At 38.7% G+C, this 23,548-nt stretch overlaps 1 protein-coding gene across 4 annotated transcripts in view; it reads right to left on the bottom strand.

The window, feature by feature from the left end:
* Positions 1-23,162, bottom strand: part of LOC103049078 (signal transducer and activator of transcription 5B) — an 85,226-nt gene extending 62,064 nt beyond the window's left edge. The window contains exon 1 of one of the 4 annotated variants that reach the window (XM_088143457.1): positions 23,064-23,162. The gene's annotated coding sequence lies outside the window, so the exon portion shown is untranslated. Of the gene's footprint in view, positions 1-22,651; positions 22,801-23,063 lie in introns of those variants that run through there. The other 3 variants (XM_088143458.1, XM_088143456.1, XM_088143455.1) reach the window with 3 other exon arrangements.
* Between the last annotated feature and the right edge of the window lie 386 nt (positions 23,163-23,548).

Here is a 23,548-nt window from a genome sequence, read left to right as displayed (position 1 = left end):
CACCTGTCTTGTTTAGAGAAAAGAAGGATGGATTGTTGAGACTGTGTACAGACTATTGGGGGTTAAATGCCATTTGCAAGGGGAATAAATATCCTCTCTCTTTAATGAAAGACTTGTTAGCTCACTTGTCAAAGGGAAAGGTTTTTTCAAAGCTGGACTTGAGGGATGCCTACTTCTGGGTGCGGATTAGAGGGGGACGAATGGAAAACCACGTTAAGTTGCCCTCTGTGTTGTTTCCAATATTGAGTCATGCCATTCGGCTTATCGGGGGCACCGGGGGTATTTATGCAATTGATAAATGAAGTGCTACATGAAATTCTGTACAGGGGTTTTTTGGTGTATTTGGATGATATTCTGATTTATACTGAAACGATGGATGAGCATGTAGATTTGGTAAGGAAAGTGTTACAGAAAATGCCGAATGCCCAATTGTATGCAAAGCTCTCTAAATGTGAATTCCATAAAAGTCAAATTGACTCTCTGGGGTATCGCATTTCCCCTAAAGGGATTGAAATGGACCCGGCTAAAGTGCGGGATGTACTTGAATGGGAGGCACCAAAAATGAATAGACTGCTACAAAGTTTCCTGGGATTTGCAAATTTTTACCACCAATTCATCCCCAACTTTTCTCAGGTGGCCCTGCCACTAACCGACTTATTAAAGACAAAAGGGAAAGATAAAGCAAAAGCAAAGAAGCTGGGGGTGCCTCTAAATTGGACTGAAGAATACCAAGCAGCATTTGAGCAGTTAAAAAACCTGTTTACTGAAGAGCCAATTCTCAAACATCCTGACCCCCAAAAGCCTTTTATAATTCAGGCGGATGCCTCGGATGTAGCTATAGGGGCGGTCCTACTACAAAGAACTGAGGGGGACACATTACAACTGTGTGCTTACATTTCTCAGAAGTTTACAGAGATGAAGAGGCGCTGGCTGGTGTGGGAGAAAGAAGCGTTTGCGGTACGGTGGGCGCTACTAACATGGGGCATCTGCTAGAAGGATCACCTCACCCGTTTGAAGTCTGGACTGATCATAAAAACTTAGAAGCTTTAAGATCCCCTAGGAAATTATCCCCAAAGCAAGTTAGACAGGCTCAATTTTTCAGTCAGTTTAACTTTACTTTGAAGTATATACAAGGAGGAAAGAACTTTCTGGCCGATGAGCTCTCTAGACTGCCGCAACACAATAGCCAACGGGAAGAGGTGGTAGCTGCCGTCATTCCAGACCCCCAACTGGGGTTGGTAGCCATCACAAGATTTCGTAGTAAACAGCAAAGGGAAGAGCCAGAGGGAAGCCTGTTAAATGAATTGAACTATAATTTGGAGAAAGATGAGTGGTTCAAGAAAAATAAAGACTCTTTGGCAAACGAGAAAGGGGCATGGTGGCTAGGAGACAAATTGTATGTGCCAGATGAATCCAGGAAGGGGATTTTAGAATGTGGCCATAACAGCAAAAACGGGGCATTTTGGGTTCGTGAAAACGCTGCATCTTCTTCGGAGGCAATTTTGGTGGCCATCCATGAGAAAGGACATAGCAGAGTATGTAGCCACTTGTCCCATGTGCGCAATGGCAAAAAAGCAAGGGGGCAAGCCAATGGGTCTGTTACAACCTGTAGCAACTCCTGAAAGACCCTGGAAGCAGATTGCCATGGACTTTATTGTGGAGTCGCCCGAGAGTAATAAGAAAACAGTGATTTGGGTAGTCACGGACTTGTTCTTGAAACAAGCGCGTTTCGTGCCATGCACGTCTATCCTCTCTGCTAGGTTGGCTAAAATGTTTATACAGCACGTCTATAGACCTCACGGAGTCCCCAACCATATAATCAGCAATTGCAGAGTCCAGTTCACTTCAAAGTTCTGGAGGGTGTTCGTGAAGTTGATCGGGTCAAGCCAGGCTCTGAGTTCGAGTCATCACCCCTAGAAGGGCGGGGACAGTGAGCATCTGAACTCTGTGTTAGAGCAATATTTAAGATGCTCTGTTAATTACCAACAGGATAACTGGGCGGAGCTCTTGCCATTTGCTGAAGTAGCTTATAACAACACCATGCACCAAAGCACTGGGTTCACCCCCTTCAAAATAGCTACCAGGCAGGATTTTGCACTGATCCCAGAGCTGCCCCAAAAACCTACTCAGGTGACTTCAGCGGATGAATGGATCCAACAAATGACAGATATGTGGCCAATAATTAACAACGTGTTACAGGAAGCAAGAGAGGACTATAAAAAATATGCTGATCACAAACAGTCCCCTGAAAAGCAGTGGAAGGTGGGGGACAAAGTGTATTTATCTACTAAACATCTCCACAGCCATCAAAGAAGTTGGGACCTAGGTTTATAGGACCTTTCACCATAGAAAAAGTCATCAACCCAGTCTCTTTCCGACTACAGCTACCAAAAAACCTTAGAAGGGTGCATCTGTGTTCCACTGCAACTTCTGAAGCCTTGCAAACAATCACCCAAGTGGCATGCCACCCAGCCACCCCCGGCCCAATAATGATAGAAGAGCAGCAGCATTTTGAAGTGAAAGAGATTTTAGATGCCAGAAAACACAGAGGAGAAATAGAGTTTTTAACCCAATGGAAACATTTTCCTGTCTTATTGTGAATGGGTGGCAAAAAAACATGTGAAAGCACCCGAGCTGATCAAAGACTTTTATAAAAAATATCCAGACAAACCAATGTATTTGTGTATATATATAGGATTGCATTTATGATTTTTCTCTCTTTTTTCTCTTTTACAGGTCTTCAGTTCCAGAATGCAGACCTAATCCTTTTTTTCCAGAGAGGCAGCATGTCAGAAGCCTTGCAATCAATTAACCATTTTGGTAATTAGCTTGCTTTGTTTCTGCCATTATAAGAAGGGGGAGAAGCTAGGAATGTCCAAGGTCGTACCAGCATGAGACCAGGAGAGACCCAGTGAAAGGCACAAAAAGGACTATGGGATGGAAGGGGGGTGGTGAAGGAAAAAGGGGTTAAGTAGAGTGTGGCACGTGTGGGCTTTTTAGTTTCAGCAAATACTTTGGAGACTGTATACTACTTCTCAATAAATGAATTTTTCTTTGAACTTATCTGAGTTTCAAGAGGAGTCACATTTGTTGGGGACTGAGCATTGCAGTTCATCACATGTGGCCCCGCAGTCACACTGAGGTGACGATACCATACCCCATTTACGCAGTGTATCCTGGCAGGTGCCATGTAAGGTATGAATCCTGTTCAAGGTTGTCCATTGCTGGTGAGATAGATCAAAACCTGGCACCTTTTGCATAGGGTCATCTATAGATCTTCCTGTATCTGGGTGTTCAACGACCCATTTAACTTTCCACTGGGAGTCGATGTTGAAGTTGTTATGCAGATGTTGTACAAATACCAATAGGGGCTTCCTAGATTTAAGCCTTATATAAGATATTCCTAGAGTTAAACTATATAAGCTAAATCCATATTATAGATTACAACACTATATCATGGGAAACAGACCTGAGAAGCCAACCTACTTTGCCAAAGGCACAAACATCAAACAGTGGGCTGAAACAAACAGGGAATAAGCATAGTAGATTAAGCTGTGGTGTGGTTTTTGTTTTTTGTTTTTTGTTTTGCTTTTGCCAATGAATGTAGGGCACTTGCTGTACTACTGTCTGGGTCAGTCAGATGGGAGAACCCTGTTTTATCAGTAGCCAAAGTCCAGCCATATCATCCAGGAAGCGGTGCCTGCAAAGAGCCACCACCAACACTTTCCTTACAGGGAGAAACAGTTAAAAGGTGTCACACCTTCTGTTAACTGATAGATGCTTATAGTTGTCCTGGCACAAACAAGAAGGCGAGCCTATTTCTGTCCCACCATGAAGGCTAGAAAGAAACTGGAAAATGTTGGAGTTGGAAAAGCAAAAGCACAATTCTAAATTTCAAAATCTGAAGAGGAATTTAAAAATCAGTCTGCTATATAACAGAAACTAGTATCAAGAGACAAATTTGGAAAACACAAAAGAAATCACCCAGTACTACATTTTGTCCTACTCATAGATACAGCCTGATTGGGTAATCCTAGAGCAAGATTCAAATGCCCAAATGTTCATACTTCTTTCTCTCTCTCTCTCGCTTTCAACAAACTGTACAAACTGCATAATCTTTGGAAACATATGAAAATCACAAGTCAGGATTCAAGGAAGTGTCATCTAACTCAGAAATCACAACCTCAAATTAATTTCTTTACCCAGTTACCAGAAACATTTTCCTTCCCACATACATCACGATGTTTACTACCAAGTCCCAGACATGAAAATGCTTTTTTCTGATAAAAATGCTTTTTTTTTGGTTATAACACACCCACAGATATGAAAACCCACACATAAACTAATGTTATACTGCTATTGTGAGCAAGAGAATTATTACTCAAGAATTTCTAAGAATAAACTATATATTATGTACACTCAAAATCTTTTGTCAAAGAATATTATGATGAACAAATATGGATAAACATGTTCCATCAAGCCACTTAGTCTCTGAACTAGAAATTCCCAACAGACTAAGTGCCTGTGAAGGAATCTTTGGTGTACCTGGAACATGAGGGTGATTTGCCTTGAGGCACCAAAACCTAAAATTGATAGAAACAACAGCAAAAGCAAGCAGCCACAGAGGGAAGTCTTTCTATAAAACAATTTAGAATAAAAGGGCTTGCCCTGTACTCCACAGAAATTTATCTGAGTACTCATGATTTAGCATAGGCCAGTAGCAAGAGAAAAGCCCAAACCAGCGCTTTTAAAAATTATGCAATATCTAGCATAGTGTTCATATTCATAACAGACCAGTGTGTTTTGAAATTTCGAGATTAATAATCTAGATTCTTCCAATGCAAAAGTACTAGGCAAAAGGGAGCATCCTCTTAGCTACTTCTCTTCCAATTACTGAGTGTCTCTGTATTGTACATTTAGAACGCTTATGACTGAAATTCAGTAAACTGATACCCATGGGTATATGTGCAGAAATCAGAGCGATCCCAATAATTCTATCATGTTTCCTCAGTAGTGACCCATTTACAAATAATTAATATATTACACTTGGGCAAACCTATACGGACAGTTTGTCCAGTCATTGCAACATCCACTGGACTCATAAAACACATTCTCCCAATGCCTTTCTATATTAAAATGTAATTTTTATTTTCATTTTTACTTATTTTACATCTTCTGAATCACAGGTTCCATGCTTTATTTTTATTTTTTTTAAAAATTGTTTCAAAGTTGCAGTACCGTAGTGCATACAGTAGTTGTATAAGTGGCTTCAGACTGGAGACGTGTTTGCCTGTTTGCAATTAAGTTTAGAACACTTCATTCACACATCAGAGTAGGATGGGGTGCAACTGAGAGGGGCAGTAAAAAGAAGAAATAACTTCCCTGACTCAGCACAGTCAAGGTCTGAATCACTTTTTGATGAAGGCAAGTCAAAATACGGCTTCAAAACTGTTCGGGGTCAGTCGGTACATCTGAAAATCTGAGAGCAGGTTATATAGGTATTCTTGCAACACAGTTGTTGTGATCATAAAACTTCCCTACACCAGAAGACAAGCAAACCGCAGTTATCCACTATTTTTTTTTTCCAAGAATGCTTCTGGAATCTATGCAATACCCAGAAACATAGCTAAAATGCATATTATGTTTGAGGCCAGGGTTCTGCTTTAAAAAAAAGTGGGGGAGGAGGTATTGTAAAGGAAATCTTTAAAAAAATAGAGCAAGAATTGGCACATGTCCGGAAGAACCACACCAGCCAATACCTCCCCCCCTCTTTTTTAAAAGGAAATCTTTAAAAAAATAGAGCAAGAATTGGCACATGCCAAGGAATGTGAATGTGTTACTGGGCACAATATTAACCTCAGGTGCCTTCTTGGAAATTTAGGTATTAGAAAGTAGTTCTGTGCTACACTTCAGACTTGAAGGGAAAATGGTGCTTCACAAGTGTGCACAGCTGCTTTCAGGAGTTGCTGACAGGTGATATGTTAGCACCTCTGTTTGCTCCAAAGCACCTTTTCTCCTTCGAATTCAAACTGCTGTACATACTTATTAGGAAGCCAATGGACTCTGAACTGTCCATAGGAAAGAGTTTATATGTAGGAAAATGATGAGGGTGGGGTGTTTTTGTTCGAGAAAATTGCCATTTCTTAATGCATAGCAATGATCTTGTGAAGATAATGCATAAATGACTGGGGTGAATATGTGTCTGCAGAAGTACATATACCACTAACAGATACAGAAAAGTGACAGGTTAGTAATTGGAGCCCAGATTGACATAGGTTGCAAAATACACATGACCTTTAACATGCCACTTACTTCTCCCAATTTAGAATGCTACACACTAGTATGTTCCTCTTATTATCATTGTAACAGACACACTGTGCTCTACTCATTGTCATATCTCACTGAGCAGCAATTACAATAAGAACAAGTCCTGCCACCATAATTACATACAAAATATCTTTTAGTGTAGTTTCTGCTCCAGGGGAGGGAGGGACAACACACTATTAAGACCATCTAACAGTGAAGAACTATACCTTGGGCATGGAATCATGTTCTAGAGGGTATGTTAAAGGAAAATAAAACTTATCTAAAATATGGACTTCGTTAAAGCTGCATGATTACATGTTTTCTAGAAAAGTAAAAGGGATAAGATAGATAATGCAAATATCATGCTAAAGTCTACATTCAATATATTGGTTAAATATTATTCAAAAATGAAGAAAAATTGTCATATGACATGAACATCTTATTTGAAAACAACAGAAATTTCCCTAACAACTCTAAACACATGTGTATATTACATACTGAAGGAACTTTAGCAAAGATGGCAGGCAGTTGAATTCCGACTGCTTTATTCTGAATTCTACACCAACTGAATGCAGCCCCTATTGTCACTTACTGAGATACCCTTTCCCCCAATATCCTTTGCCACACTACTGAATGTCAAGTTATCAGTCACTTCCATTTGAAGTGTAGTGTAAGCAAAATGTGGCCCTTTAGATCTCTCCACTTCTCCTGCTGGCTAGGACTGATTGGATCTGGGGTCTAACATCTGCCTGTGCCTGTTCTAGAAGCTAGTTTCCCTTTCTTCTGAGTTCCCATTTCTTTCATATTCTGTATTCTCCAACCACCTCTTTTGCACCCTACTGGAGCTGCTTCCGAAGATCTCTACTTCTATCAGTCAGATATGACATTTTGCCTATGCTGTTATTTACAAATTTCATGCCTTGACAAGAATGTCCTTTTTCTCCTCTCATATTTGATTTGGTACTAGAATCATTTGTTTGAGTTATTAAACAATCAAAGGAAATTCATAGTATAAACACGGCTGAAATGGAACATAAAGTGTTATTACATGCTGTTGATATTTTGGATCTTATTGATAAATTTGTGGATACTGTTTAGCAGTTTATCAGGTTCTTCAACAAATAAGTCTAATATACTTTCAACTGGATCTAGACTATCTGAGAAATTTCTAAGAAAGAGGATCTGGTTTATTGTACAACATTTCTTGATTATCTTGGAATAATTATTAAGTAAACAAAACTTTTTTGTTTACTTAAACAATATAAATTGTTTAACTCAGATTCATAATGATATAAATAGATGCCTGACAATTATATATGAGGGGGGGAGGGGGAGGAATCCCTATGTTAATTCTGTTATTTTAAGCAATGGATAAGGTATTACGTTTTTAATGGGATTGGTAAATAGTCCAATTTTCTTTATTTAACCTGTGACTTCTATAATAAGAATCAGGTTTAATTTCCAGATTTTCAATTATATCATTGGTCCTATATTTTGACTTCAGTTTCTTTTTGGAATTCAAATTACGCTGTTTAAAAAAACTTTATGACACAACTGAAAAGTTATTGTTTGGCCCCCTTCATATCTCAAGCAAGGACCTGGTTCCTCATTTACTTGAGATGTTGGTTTTTTTCCAGTTTTAAAGGCTGGAAGATTTGGGGATGGAAGTCACATGAAAAATTGACACTTGGGATAAATCCAATTTGAAAATTGTAAGGGTGTGTATGTGTGTGTATCATCATCATTTCAAAGAACCTGGGTAGAAAGGAGTATTAATACCTTAAAGCAGCTTGCAGTTAATAATTCTTTGAAGAACTGTTGCAATTGCAAGAATTTTACAATAATGCACTGTAAAAAGAATTTGGACTATATAAATCTACTAAATGGCAGTATGTTCATTTAAAACATATTTTAACTATTCAGCTCAGACCTGATGCCTTAGCAACTACTGAAACCCTGGAAATTACTTGTTTTATTGGAGAATATTTTGAAAGATTTTTAAAGTACAGGTTTTTTTCATAGCTGAAAATTATTACTAAGATATTGAAAACTTGCAAGAACTTTGGAATAAGAGTTGGACTATCCTACTGTAATAAATCAATTTATTTAGTAAACCCTAAAATGCATTTATTATGTGAAGTTTTTTTTTATGTATGCGTATAATTCTTTTTCTCCTTTTTAGTTTCTGGGGGGAAAAAAACCAAGTAAAGCATGAGAAAAAGAGGAATTAAGGAGACAGAACGCTGGGGTGAAATAATTTACATAGCCACCTAAACATAACAGCAGCTCTAAGTCATTATGAAAAGTTAAAAAAAAGAAAAAAAAGTGGCAGCACCTAACTGATCTTATCTTGGCTCAGAAGCTAACCAGAGTTGAGCTAGATAGTACTTTGATGGGAGACCATCATGGAGTCCTAGGACTGTAAGCTAGACTATTCAGACAAAAGAACATCCTGGAAGAAGGCAATGCAAAGCACTTCCATATTGTTGCCACGGAAATGACATGGCCATGTTAATGGAGTCACCAGGAGGTGAACTTAACTCAAGAGAGACTTTAAAGTATACTAGCAAAACCATTTTTAGACTAGGGAATAGTGGAATAGATAAAAAACAAGGTCAGAGCTGAATGTCAAATTTTGAATTGAACAAGCCAGCCAAACCTTTGGAGTCCTTAAAACTAGTTACTTTTGTTAAGATAAATCTGGAAGCAAGCTACAAAACCATTTAAAAAATTACTATCTTTGCAGTGCATCTGTATTCTAAAAGAAAATTAACATTATTTAAGGAATATGCAATTATAAACGAAAATGTATTTTGATTGCCAAGTCAAATTGGGCCTCAGAATGTAGCATAATTATCTAAAAGGTTGTTCTACTGACAATCCTGGATTTCAATAGGCCAAAACTATTCTCTCATTATGGGATACTCAAGATGAACAGCACAGCAGCTGTTTCCTGCAACAGACAAATTTGAAATAATAGTTGCACCCTGTAATCTACAAAGAATTAACTATTTCTTCAATGTTGGGAAATTAAGATTTGCACCTGTATACATATACAATTGCTGACTAAAACGAATTATCATCCTCTCCACTTTCTCACAGTACTGCATATACATGTGCATCTGTAGCAGATTAAAAAGTTCCTATTTGAAAATGGTACATAGATAGTTATAAATCACACATGTTTATAAACATTTCAAATAAAATGCCTGTTAGCTGAGTATAATATTGCACACATTCCCAAAAATCAAGTAGAAACTAGGACATATGTTGTTAAAAGTTATGTTCGTTTTTTAAATAAACAAATATCACAGCTAACCTAGATAGCTTCAGGTACTTGTTGGAACAATTCTCTCCTGCGAGAATAAAGCCTAATGTGTGTAAGTACAGCCCTTTTGCATTTGCATTCCTTTTGGTATCTTTTCGTTGTTGTAATAAGAATGCAGAACATAGGACGTCTAGAAAACTCAAGGGCATATCATCTGGAAGAGCTGGTATCACCCCTCTAAATCAAACCCTAGCTCCTAGAAACAAAAAGACTTGGGACCAGACCCTACTATAATCACTCCAGTAGAATATATTTTGCCATCAATTTATTTCTAGTGGTAACCATAATATATTATACAGTAACATGATGACTAGCTCAATAGAAATAATAATTTATCCTGAAATGGTATGTGGGGCACCTGCCAACTTGGTGGAGCATCAATACGCTCTGGCAAAGAATTCCTTGGGGCCAGTTCTCTCTATATATCCAGCAATGATGATACAATATCACATTGTAAAAATGCATGGAAAATTGAAAGAGCACATGATTTCTCAAGCATAAGGCCAGAATCAATTCCATGAATGGACAGGCTACAGAAATTTTTCTGCCACCTGAAGGCAGTCACAGTTCAGCAGCAGCAGGAATACAACATCCCATCAGTATCATAAATATCTATGATTATCTGGTGATGATTGTATTCTGTACATGCAGTAACCTAACAAATCTTGGCTTCTTCATGGCTATATGAAGAAAATCATGAGAGTCACATGGGGGTGGTATACCAAGGACTCCCTTTTGTGATAACCAATGCCTTACCTGCCTCATCAAATGACTGTATGATTGCCCAGGAAGAAGTGGAATAGTTCTCACTATGATTTTGTGTATGTTACAGTGTGCTTAGACAGCTGTATATGCATACACACACACACAAAATCATGTGCCTCTGTCTCTAAAAAAAACATGTTTGTCATGATTTAACCCAGAAGTGATATAAAACCGTTGCCTTTTGAAAAATTGTACTACTGTTTTGCCCTTAATGAATTAGCTGTTGCATTAACATAGCTAGATGGCTCACTGAATGGTAATAGCTCTACTTTCAAGAAAGACAGAACTCACCTACAATCATCAAACAAATTTTAGTTTTTAGAAATGTGCAACAGCTCCACTTCAGGTACCATAAAGAGCAAGGGAAAGGGCTGCAAAACATATCAAATCCATGACTGAGGGATGTATCTGAAAATTCATCATACTGTATATTCTATTTCAAATTTCAGAGGAGAGTGAAAATAGCAGAACACAGCACTAGAAAATGCATCAGCAGCCTTGGAAGTACACTAAGATGTACTGTTTTTGTAAAGACTGTTGTTCTACTTCTAAACCTGGGAGACAGATGGGAAGAAGGGAGGAAGAATCCCTAAAACGTATTCATATGAATGACATGGAATGTAGATCAGCTGAGAGGAGAACTGGCAACTAGGTAAGAGGAAAAATGAAATGGGAGGCTAAAAACAAAGGAAGGAAGTCACATACCATTGCAATGCTAGAGAGAGATATAGATACACATGCACACATGCACACATACATACACACACAGATTGAAATGATCACACTGAGAAGTTATTTTAAAGTGTCCTAAAGATAAAAATGAAAGTTGCATACAGAAATCAGTGGAGAAATTTAAGATTTTAATACACCTGCCACTGAACACTTCATCCAACACAATGCCAAAGTACATCAACAAATGAGCCATGAATATCACAAATGCTAATACAAATTCCGAAGTAATGTCAAAGGATAATGATGTATAGTGAAAAAAATTAAATATGGATCTAATTTTGCAAATTGTTATCAAGTAACTACTGAGGTATGCTGCCTTCATTATTGGAGAAAGGGAAGGTTCATGGCTCTTAGCCAATGAGAGGCCTAGGTTCCATCTATCTATATACTACTAAAACACTTGTGTCTGTAACCTTCAGCTGGGTGAAACTGTGGTGGAATGGAATTATGAAGGCCAGGCTCAGGGAGATAAATATTTTCTTAGCTCGCCGGAGGAGCATGGGAGCTACAAGAGGATGAGACTGGCACCTCCCTGAGGAATTCACACTGTTGAATGGGTGATTTGGGAGCTGGGGTTTTCAGTCTGGGAAGATTCTTGCTAGAGGTTGTAGCTAATAAACATAGCTGAACTGAATTTGCATTGTCTCTTGGAGTTCCTTGGGCTAGGCCTGACAGAAACATAGGGCAATAATTTTTGAACCAAGGTATCTCAAATGGGTTTACAGAATACTTCCAAACTCCAGGACTTATGACTTTTGTGGGACTGAAATTTGAGGAATTTGTGGCTGCTTCAGCACTGCTGCAGTCAGCCCAGGTCACATGATAGTGTATCCCCAACCTCTTTCCCGCCTCCCTCAGTCCCCTGCGTCCAATCAGGTGGCAGCAAAGCGATTGGCTGCTTTGGAAATGAGGCAGAAATTTGAAATCTCTTAACGGCGGTGGGCATTGAGGGAAGGATGAAGGAGCGACTTGGATGCCGTTGGTGAGGCAGGGCTGGCTGGGGGGGGCACCAGTGGTTGGCAGGTGAGCCCTCTTCCTCCCTTGAGGGACCAGGCTCTTGAGGACACACTGGAAATGGGGAGCTGGGGTGCAGTTTTCCTCATGGTCCATGGCTCCCTTCGTTCCACCTCCCCCCAGCAAAGTGGCAGGCAGTTCCACAAGTCAGCTGAGGAGGAGGAGGAGGTGGTGGCTTCACCGGGGCTCTCCTGAGGGTCATGAGGAGAGGGCAAACAGCACAAGCCTATATTATATGTGGGAGGGAGGGAGGTTTTTGATGCTCCTTGCCAGCTTCCCACAAGCAAAGTCAATGGGGAAGCTGGCAGCAAGTCCTAAGTCACACTCACACTACTCTTTTGCCCTTGGTCATTCTGTTTCTCTGTTTTGGTAAGGAAATATCTCTGAAACGATGACCCAACGGGTCACGGGCTGTCTAGTAATTATTAAAGCTGTCTAAATCAGTGGTTCTTAAACTGGGGGAAACTACCCCCAAGGAGTAATTTGGGCATATCCTGGGGGTAGTGGAGCAATCTAATTGCTTGTTTATGAATCAAGGATCCAGTTTGGAACTGCTGCTAAGACACATAAAATAACGGAGTCTGTTTTTGGCCAGGGGGTGGAATGACATCATTCAAGACTGGGAAAAGGGGTAATTGGATCAAACAGATTAAGAACCACTGATCTAAACTGATGATCATCACTACATTTTGGGGTAGTGAAATCCAGTTTAATTATGCAGTGTAAGAAAATGTCTTTGTCCATCTTGAATTTTCTACTAGATAATCCTAAATTTGAATGATCCCAAACACAGGCATTTTTATTTTCAAAACAGCTAAAAGTAGTTCCCTTTCTTGGCCAGTCACCACCACTTTATAATCCAGCAGCACATCATAACATATAAGGAAGGTTAGAATTTTGGAGGCCTCATATTTAATTCTATATATTCGTTTATATTAAACTATACTTGCCCCTTTAGTCCCTATTTCCCCAATATGGATTTTGGAATCCTTTTAGAACTCCTGTTGTTGTTTGTTTTAACCATCTTAAATAATTTGATGTTTACTGCTTGCTTACATATGTGCTATCAAGTCAGTGTTGACTCTTAGCAACCACACAGATAGAGCTTCTCCAAGATGATCTGTCCCCAACCTGGCCCTTTGGGACTTTCAGTTGTGTCCCTATCATTGCTGCAATCAAGTTTATCCACCTCTTGAAATCATTTATGAACAAATTTAAAAAGCACTGCTGCTAATACAGAATGTTAGAGGACCGTCTTTTGTTTTTTTAAAACAATCCTACTCCTTGGCTTAAGCAATTATAGATCCGTAAGAGAACTTCTCCTCTTATCCCATGATAGTTAAGTTTACTTAGAACTGTTTCATGAGGGAGTATATCAAAAGCTTTTCAAAAATTCAAGTAAACGGAGCTTACCAAATCAGTACTACCCACATGTTTGTTACCATTAAGAACTCTAACAAGTTTAAGAGACAGGATTTAGCTTGCAAGAGCCATATAGATTTGCTTCCAGCAAGACTTGCCCTTATGTCTTTGTGGCTACTGCAATATGTTCTACAATATACTACCAATCATGGTCTATTTCTACTCTTTGTCCTTTGAACCCTGAAAACTGTTTTCATCTTTATCCGAAGGATGATTCACCCTGAATCTGACATTCCTCTGCTGCTTCAAGCTTTTGCCCGGAGTCAGGTTAAAAACTGCTCTGCTACCCAGCTGCCATTAAGCTTAGGCACTCTAATTTCAAATGCTTCTTCCTGCACCAATAACCTACCTAGTCAATAAAACCCCTCAAATTTAATGATCTAGCTGGCTGTGCACATGAAACTGGGTAACACTTCCTAGGAAACTATTGTGGAAGCCTGGAATTTCAATGTCCTAATTAAAAAACAACTAAGATGTTTTTAAATAAAAGGAGTTGGAGAACTTAGCAAAGGGCTTTACTTTTCCAAAAAAGAAAGGATTTTGTAGTGCTTTACCTTTTATTACCATCCTATGTATAACAGCAGGCTGATTTACACATTCTGACAATCATTCTTAATTGACATATTCACTTAGAATACAGGTAGTCCTTGCTTAATGACCGTTCGTTTAACAATGGTTCAAAGTTATGACAGCCTCAGAAAAGGTGCTTTATGGCCCGTAAAGTGCTTATGGCCATTGTAAAACATCGCACTGTGACCCCCAAAGTCATGTGGCTGCATTTCAGGCACTTGGCAACCAGCTTGCATTTATGACTGGTTGCCAAGTGCCCTGCAATCATGTGATCGCCATTTCCAATCTTCTCTGCTGGCTTCCCCATTGGAAGTTGGCAGGGAAGGTTGCAAGCAGAAGGGATGAAGCGGCATACAGGAATGGAGCTCAAATCCTGAAGATTCGAGCTTCATTCCTGCACACCGCTGAGAGAGGGGAGGGGAAAGAGGACGGAGTGAAAGAGCTGTCTGCTGAAGGATTTCAGCTCCTCACGGAAGTGATATCGTTCAGCAGACAGCTCTTTCTCTCCATACACTTAATGACCCGGGAGATCGCTTAACGACCGCAACCGGGAGTGCCCAGATTGTGGTTGTTGAGCGAAGCAGTCATGTGGTGTCTTGCGTAATGACTGCTTTGTTCAACTAGCGAGATTCCAGTCCCAACTGCGGTCATTAGGCAAGGACTATCTGTACCACCATCTCATAATTGGAACAAATTGTTTAGAAAGACAGACATACTGCACAAGAGGATGAACGTTCCTTGCTGAAGAATAATATATCAGAATACCTTTTAAAAGAGGAAACTATCTCACTAATCATGCACACACTTATGCTTGTATATATATTTTCATGGTTTCCTTTATTTTCGTTTTAATTTGCATGTTTGACTGCTGGTTTAATATTTCATTCCTTCAATAAAAAGGAAAAAAAATGTATTTTTTTCCAGTTTGCAAACCCACAAGTTACACAATTTCTTGAGTTGTTGCACAATGGAGTAATGGTCACAAACATTTCCCCAATACAGATAGACAACTTAACCATTTATCATAGTTGTTGGTATAAATGAAATGCAGTCTGATACTTTTCCAATACTGCATGTTAATATACCATAAAGGCTGGGACCTTATCAAATGATGAGGTATCCTCATATTTGTTACTCATTTGTGATTAATAATTGTGCAATGTAATTCATCTTTTCCTCCTTATGAGATTCTGTTTTGTTTTGTGTAAAAGAAAAAGAACATAGGAAGCTCAGCAGCAGAAGCAACATCATTTGAACCCTGTGTAAAATATGATGGAGGAGGTAGGGACATTGTACAGTAAAAGTCTCACACAGAAGCATCTTGGAATCTCACAGGAGATACCACCTTTTAAAAACAGGCCGTCTTCCTAATTTTTTTCCAATGTTTGATAACTAGTTTTAAGAACCAAACTTCCTTCTGCCATCAACTTCATACTATGGCATGGTATACAGCTTTTTAAAATGTAAATAACAGCCATGATCATAGAGATTATAATTAGAAACATAACACATAAAGTTTATTTTTTCATCCCATGCTCTTATTCTGACAAAAATCATTGTACTGGCACTAGTTTCTCCCCTGGGTGCATTATATAAACTTTATCAGGAATACAGCACTGGAGAAAAGGACTGAAAAACATACATACATAATTTGCCATTGCATATTACAATACGCTGTTATAATTTCCCTAACATTTAGATTTCTTTTTAATATATAACTAAAAGTATAACTCACTGTTTAATGATTGGAATATTTATTGGGAATATATTGGACACAAACTAAACAGAATGGGAAAAAAGGAATTTATTCTCAGTAAGTACATACAGAACAACAGCTTAATAGATGCTAAAACTGTTCCGATATGTTTATAATTTACATATATTACATTACACGTTCTCTTCTTCTACTCCCCTCTTCCTGTTTGATTCTATAATGTATATTTACATTTATCAATTACATTAGCTATCAAGGCTATGCAGCGCTTCAGATCCAATTTCAAAAAGATGCTTTGGATTGTGCAGGACTGCTAGGCACAGCTGCTTTAAGGAGCTGCACGGAGAACCTGCATTTGCATCTTCACACACTCCAGAGCACATTTTGTATTTTGTAGGAATTACATTAGTGTATAATATAGATGTCATATATATTTATAAAATGTAATTTAATATGATAAAGAAATTATATATATTTATATATTTATATATATAAAAAAATTTTAAATATATATATATATATATATATATATATATATGAATTTTTTAATGTAGTAAAATATACAAAACAAACAAGAACAAAGATAGAAAACAAGAAATAGAGAAAAACAGGGATAATTTTTTTAAAAAAGAAAAAACATACAATTATGCCTTCCATCCTTCTGTTGAGTAATTATCATCTTAAACTTTTCCCCAGCCTCTTTGTCCCTTTTTAACCCCCAAATCCTGAAATCAATTCATTTTTTTTCCCTTTCAACAAAAATTTCATATAAGGTTTCCAGTCTTTCAAAAAAGTCTTTATCATTTTTTCTCTGACCAAACTGGTCGGTTTTGCCATTTCTGCACATTCAGTGAATTTTATAATTTCCACTGTAGGTAGAATCCATCTATTTTCTTAACAAAGGATCAAAAAGAAATGGCAAAATCCTGCACCATTCTTGGAGGAGTAAGTCTGTTTCATCATAACAGAGTTAATCAGTAGCCAGTCTCACACATCACACTCAACCAAAATAGACTTATGGCTTACTGGTTGTGTATTACTCAACCAGTAGCAAGAGGCACAGAAGTAGTAATCACAAAATAATACAAAACCAGCCACACTTGCCTGTATTGCTGGATTTCTCACTAAGTTAGTTCTCCTATTCATTCATTCTATTGTCTCAGGATCGGCAAATGTGTGAAAGTGTGTCCACGAAATGTGGGCAAAACTGAAACCCACTGAAGACTGGGGATATAAAAAAAATCTGCCACAAATTTTCAAGATAGCAGATTTGTTTGATACTCTAAAATGGGCTTCACCAGAGCAAAACAGGAGCACAGAACAATCCACTAACATGTTTTTATCTCTAAACAAAAATCTGCTAGAAAAAAACAGGGTAAGTTTTTTAAAGTTCTCACCAAATGGAATAGCTACATTTTTAAAAAGGAGTTTTTAAAGTTTTAAAGGCAAGGAGGCTGGGAGTATCTTCAAGTGTTAATTCCTGATGTTTTCTGTGTTTTTCTTTAGGAAAGAAGCAAGGTTGATGAAGATGGCCAGGAAGTACCCTCAAAAGGCTGCCGAACTGTTGGACACTTAATTTTATGCTTTAAATAGCCACACTGGGAAACATACGTAACAAAAAAATGAGAAATATGCATGAAGCAAAGGATTGCTCCAGGAAGGTACAGTGATGTAAGATGAATGTCAACATTCTGTATTGTAAAAGAATCTCATAAACAGAACCAAATAAAGTTTGCATAGGGTGGTATTAAAAATCTTGAAGGACAATATTAATACTGATCTTTACATCCTTACTGTGGACTTGGAAGGAACTATGAAGAAAAATCTACAGTGAAGGAAACAGTGCTGCAAAGCTATGTGAGATGAGAGCCCAAGTGGCAGATAATTGAATGGATAAAACCAAAATTATTGTTCTGGGTAACTGAAAATCAGGAACTGTATTGAAGGATAAGTGAAGGAGGAGACTGAAACCCACAGAAAAATAACGCAAAGACCTAGAGAGAGGAGGACCTGGAAAGTTTTGGTTTAAAAAAAAAAAGAGGATTGAGAGGTGATACAGAACTCTTAAGACTACAGGTCAGGAAAACAAAAGGCTTGTAAAGAGAATGAAGGACAGAATCCCAGGTAACAGACTGGTCTGGGAAGTTGGAAGAAAAAATTCCTGAAGAAGGCAATGGCAAGCCACTTTTACATTGTTGCCAAAAGCGCTGTGTGGACATGTCTACACTGTCATCAGGTGTTGAGTTCCATTCAAATATTTTAGTTTACATAATTTTTATTTTGAAAATATCAACAGACACGCGAATAGGATTAATTTTACAGTATTTTGTTCCAAAAGCTTGATTAAAATAGTATAAAAAGCTGACTCATCTCTAACTTCTACTTTTTTTCCATCTTATACTTTGCCAATTTTATAATATGGCAAAAAGCAAACTAGGGCAAGCTTTCCAAGCAATTCCAAGGTTATGATTTCGATCTTTGCTGCCAGGCCCTGTACTTTAGGCCTTGATGCTCTGATACAATAATAAGAAAAATTTTTAGTTCCTTTATACTATATAAATTACGCAGCTTTATCAAGGAAGTGGAGGACAAAATAAATGACACAAACAGAAATTGCATCAAAGAAATGACTGAAACATAGGTTGCCACAGATTTTTTAGAGCACCGACCTCCAAGGTTTCTTGCCCTTGACTAGAGCTCTTGGCAACCCTGTAGAACATTAAAATATACATATACTTAATAAAATATGAAAGCTCTGAAAGCCTGTAATTACACCATATATTGCAAATGAAGCCAGGTTCCAAACATGACTGAAGTTCTTGGATTTCATTTTTCCACTGCACAATTTTTTTTCCAACTCCTATAGATGAGACCTGGCTGTGTGAAGTTATTCCCATTGACTATGTGCCATTAAGTTGGTGTCAATTCTTAGCAGATTTTCTCCAGCCCCCAACTTGGACTCAACAGTATGCCCACTGCCACTGTAATTGAGTCTATCCACTTAATGATCATCTTTTTTTCCTTTTTTCCGTATTTCCCAGCATTATAGAATTCTCAAGAGACCTAGGTCTTCACATGTGTCCAAAATACAATTTATCCTACTGTGAGTTAAACTCCCTCTCTCTACACCTAGGACAAGATGAAGCAACCCTGATGAACTCTATCTCAAGATTGAATTATACCTCTCTTCCTGGAAATAAATCTAACTGTAAAAGTAATCAAAAATACTTTTACTTTACATAAAACATAAGGTAACTGATATGAAACTGCCCCATATGTATAGTCAAACATGAGCTAAATTTGATTATTTTTCTAGCACTTTTTGAATTATTTTCTAGGAAAAAACAACATAATCCCACAACACAAAATATCCTATGTTAAAGAATAAATAATTTTATGGCTCTATTTTCCTGAGAAAATAAATATTGGGGTGTCTCTCTTTTTTTAAGGATTTTATACTTATTACTGGAAGATATAGCATAAAGATCAGTTGTGACAAAAGCTGCACTGATTGATACTGAATTAGTTATGCAGCTGCTTTTACCTCCGCTTATAAAAACAATGCTGTTAGAAAGCTAAAGGAGACTTTGCAAAAGAAACAAGGAAAATGTGCACATTCACACTCTTAAGAAATTAGGGAACAACATTTGTAAACTATTCACTTAATAGCAGAATCAACTTACATTACCAGCTGGTGGAAATATCTGTATTACCCAAGAACAGCTGCTCAAAGCTCGCTATAGATGGAAATGTGCCACAAGAATTGGCAATATAAGGGAACAGAAAATCTATTTTTTATTCAATACTTGCACAGAAAACCTTCAGCCATAAAACACTGACATACTACTAAAATGCCCACTATTATGATAGGCAGAAGAGAGGAAGGAAGAAGCATATGAACTGTATTGTTTTAGATGTCCCAGTATCTGGGACACGAGGCAGATGTTTATGTGCATCAGCTATTTCTGGGGATGAACGTATTTTTATTTTCAGTGCTCATAGGTACAACTATTTCTTCTATCCCTAATGCTGAGTGTAATCTGATACTAAATCTATACCTATATTCAGTCCATAGCCTTCATTTTGGGAATGACTTTAAATTTCACACTTCATAGCTTAAACTTCTCGTATAAATTTCTAGACTTCCTTTTTTCCCTACAATTGGTCTGATGAAGAGTTGTGGAGAATTTGAAAGCTTGCCCATTTTTTATTTAATTCTGATTGTCCAGCTACATTTGAAAAAAATTAATTAAAAAAAACATAAACAGGAAGCTGCCATGCTGCAAAATAAATCATCAGCCTCCAGCATTTTATTTATTTGCAGCAATGCCTTTGGGATCCACAAAGGTTCCAACAGAATGGTAGGGCTTGCTGGACTTTCAGTATATTGGCAATTTGTGACTGACTATGCTCAGAGTGGCAGCCATTTTGTAAATAGGCAAGTATTCCATGGTAGCCATTTTGTGAATGCACCCACATGCTGTTATAATTCCAAATATGACCTGGGCCCAGAAAGTTTGCCTATCCCTGCCAGAGTCTGTCTAAATATTTTTTTTCTTACCTAAGCTTACCTAAGCCTATAGATGAATACTCTATAGATAGATACATATAGATATTGCTGTTTTAGAATACTGCTACAAATTTACTAAATGTGACCAATTGTTTTGTTACAAAAAATATTTACTTTTCATCATTAAAAATTATCCCAAAGTAGGATTTAAAAAAAAGCAAAATAACCATATGAATTACAGAAATTAAAATTCACATATTTTACAGTGTGAAAATAAACATTAGAAACAAAGCATCAACAGATTTGATCTAAGGCTTGTATAAACAAAAGTGTATTAAAAAGATTATGATGGTGTCCTTCACTGACTCCTAGTCTTCTGTACAAAATTTAAGGGCTTCCAATAAATCTTTACACAGCTTCAGACCTACATACCTAAAGAATCCTGAATCCTGTATATCGCCAAATATTCCTTGGGTCATATTTGAACTCTTTTTTCCATGCAGAAGACCTTTTCAAATGTGGAAATTTCCTTTCCAGAGAAGTCAGTATTGTGAATGTTTTGCTTCAGATAATACATTTTTATTTGTCCAGACTTTTAAAGTAATTAGACATTTATATTTTTTAGTAGACTTGATCAACTACCTGAAAATACTGTTGAAAAGCAGTGTATAAATCTTTTTAAACAAGCTATAACAACAACAAGCTTTTCTCTGTGAGAAAAACAGACAAAAACTGCAAATGAAATCAAGGTCAGATGTGGTCCTGTGAAAATAAAACTTGTACGAACACTGGAAAAGTTATTAATTTTACAGAAAAATTCACTTCAGGTTTTAAAAACAGCCTTTTTAAAAAAAAAGTATAATTAAGAAAGTTGTACTTTGTTCAGTAGAGGCCATATCATCTCACAATTACAGTAAAAAGAAATATACATTACAGTAATATCAACATCTCAGTGCAGCTATTCCAACTTAACAAGCAGCAGAGTTACAGAAAGAATTCACCCGTCTTGAATTAGCACCTTGACTACCAAAAGCAAAAGGAAGAAGCAAACACTAAGTCCTATAAAGACAGCAGAGGACTCACACCCCCTAACCCTTGCACAAATGACACTGCTTTGAAATTGGAACTGACCATAACAACTTTGGGAAGGGGGGGGGGGAAATCTGCATGTAGATTTATTGCTTCTGGAGCTGAAAGGTAAACACTTCTCTCCTCCCGCATACATATTCTGTTTACAGCTCAACAGGGAAAACAGACAACAACAACAACAACAAAAAAAAGTAAAAGCCAGCTAAACTAACAAATGCTATAATCTTGATCCCAACATAAGATTCAAAAAGTTCATCAACCCAAGAGTTTACCTTGAGTCAAGGGTTGTACAGGAACCTGTTTTCAGTGCAAAAACAAAACAGTAATTTCGAGCACATGCAGTTTAGCTCTTACTGATAGTGTCGCCTCTAGGGATGGACCAGAAGATGCATGGCAACCCAGCCCAGAAGGCCTTCAAATCCAGCACTATGCACATCTTATGTTTTAAAAAACACCACAGGAATTTGTTACCACTCACAGTTAGGGTCTGACTAGCTTTTTCTTTCTCTCTTTGGACAGGTGGTGCAGAGTGTGTGTTTGTGGGTGGACCCCAGAAAGCACCTTGCTCCAAATCGCCCCAGGCTAAGCACCACTTCTTAAGAAATTAATTCGTGGATTCGATAAACATTTTTCCTCTCGCGTTGGTGGCAGGTTAGACCTTCGCGGGTAGGGTCGGAGATATGCAACTCCTTTGTGAAAACTGCACCCCATTAATTCTGCCGTCCCAATTAACTTCTGTAACAAAACAGGGCAACCTTTATCTCGTTCATAACACACGCAAGGGGTTTAACCCCTGCACGTGTCACTCTGTGGCAAATATTTACCACTATTTGCGTATACACACAGGGAGCCAATCACGTTAAGATTACAACCATACGTACCTTAGTGACACACACATACAGGGAAACACGGGTTCGTCGCGCGCACGCGGGTTAACTGTTCCCAGGTAAACATAATGCGCTTTGCACGTGCCTGAACTAAAATATTAACATTGCGCTAAACGGCCTTCTCGGGTTCCGCTCGTAAAGGCGCGTGCACGCCTTTTAATTTACTGAGGAGGATAAAAAGGAAATATACGCCCCTCTCCTTCGCAGGATATTTGGTTCCCACTACAAGCAAGCGGCACGGTGTCCCCGCCGCGGCGCGGGTATGTTTTTCGTCGCCCTGCTCACTTCTTTCACTCACAACTCCGGTCACTTACCTGGGCCGGCACGGCACGGCCCAGCCCGGCTCCGCAGTCAGAGTCCTCCTTGCTTTCCGGGCCTCGCTCGGTCCCACAGCCCTGCCCCCGTCTCAGCCTCGGTTCCAGCCACAGCCCTTCCTGCCTTCGCGACCCGCCTCCCTCCCTCCCTCTCCCTCTCGCTGTCTCTCTCTCCCACGACCAGACCCGCCTCCGTTGCCGCCCGAAAGCGGGGGCCGGTTCGACTAGCCGAACACCCCAGTCACAGCCTCTGCGGTGCTTCACGCAGATAGCGAAGTAGAGGGAGCCATTTGGCGGCGGCCGCTTTCCCTTCCTTGGGAGCGCTGCGCGTGCCAACCTCACCCCCGATCGAGAGGCGCAGCTTCCCCATCAGCCCTCTCCAAAGCGCGCCAGCCCAACTCGCACACTATACCTTCGGCCCATAAACAGTGCCATCGACCGCGCACACGCGCACTTCCCCGTCCGGAATCGTACACTCTTACATTCACTTTTGTAGCAGAGCGGGCCCCGCCTCCAACCCAATGAATGTACTTTCTCTCAGCCTCAGGAGTCTCTGACTGCAGCCCGCGATGCTGTCGCAAATTCTTTGGTCTTCAGAATGGGCGCAATTTGCTTAACCCGGTGGAGTTTTTAAAAAGCTGAGTGCTGCATTCGAACAAGCTAACCTTGGTCAGTTTTAAACTTGTTTTGTTTTTTTTCTGGCTTGGGTGTTGCGGGAGCTCAGCTTGTTTGCATCGATCGAATCCAGAAAATGGGCCAGTTCAGTAAACGAGTGGGTGTTGTATCACCCCAATCTTAAACCTTCACACTTTTTAACGTTTTTTTCCCTTGGTGCTCCTGCTGTTTGGAATATGCTCCTCATCCAACACACACATCTTTCATGGGATATATAAGTTA

The sequence above is a fragment of the Python bivittatus genome, unplaced genomic scaffold, assembly GCF_059951505.1.
Source record: "Python bivittatus isolate LINGU-HERP-01145 unplaced genomic scaffold, Pbiv_v1 ctg000410_np1212, whole genome shotgun sequence".
Classification (NCBI taxonomy): domain Eukaryota; kingdom Metazoa; phylum Chordata; class Lepidosauria; order Squamata; family Pythonidae; genus Python; species Python bivittatus.
The sequence above is the reverse complement of the archived record's forward strand: the minus strand, read 5'-3'. Positions and strand labels throughout refer to the sequence as shown.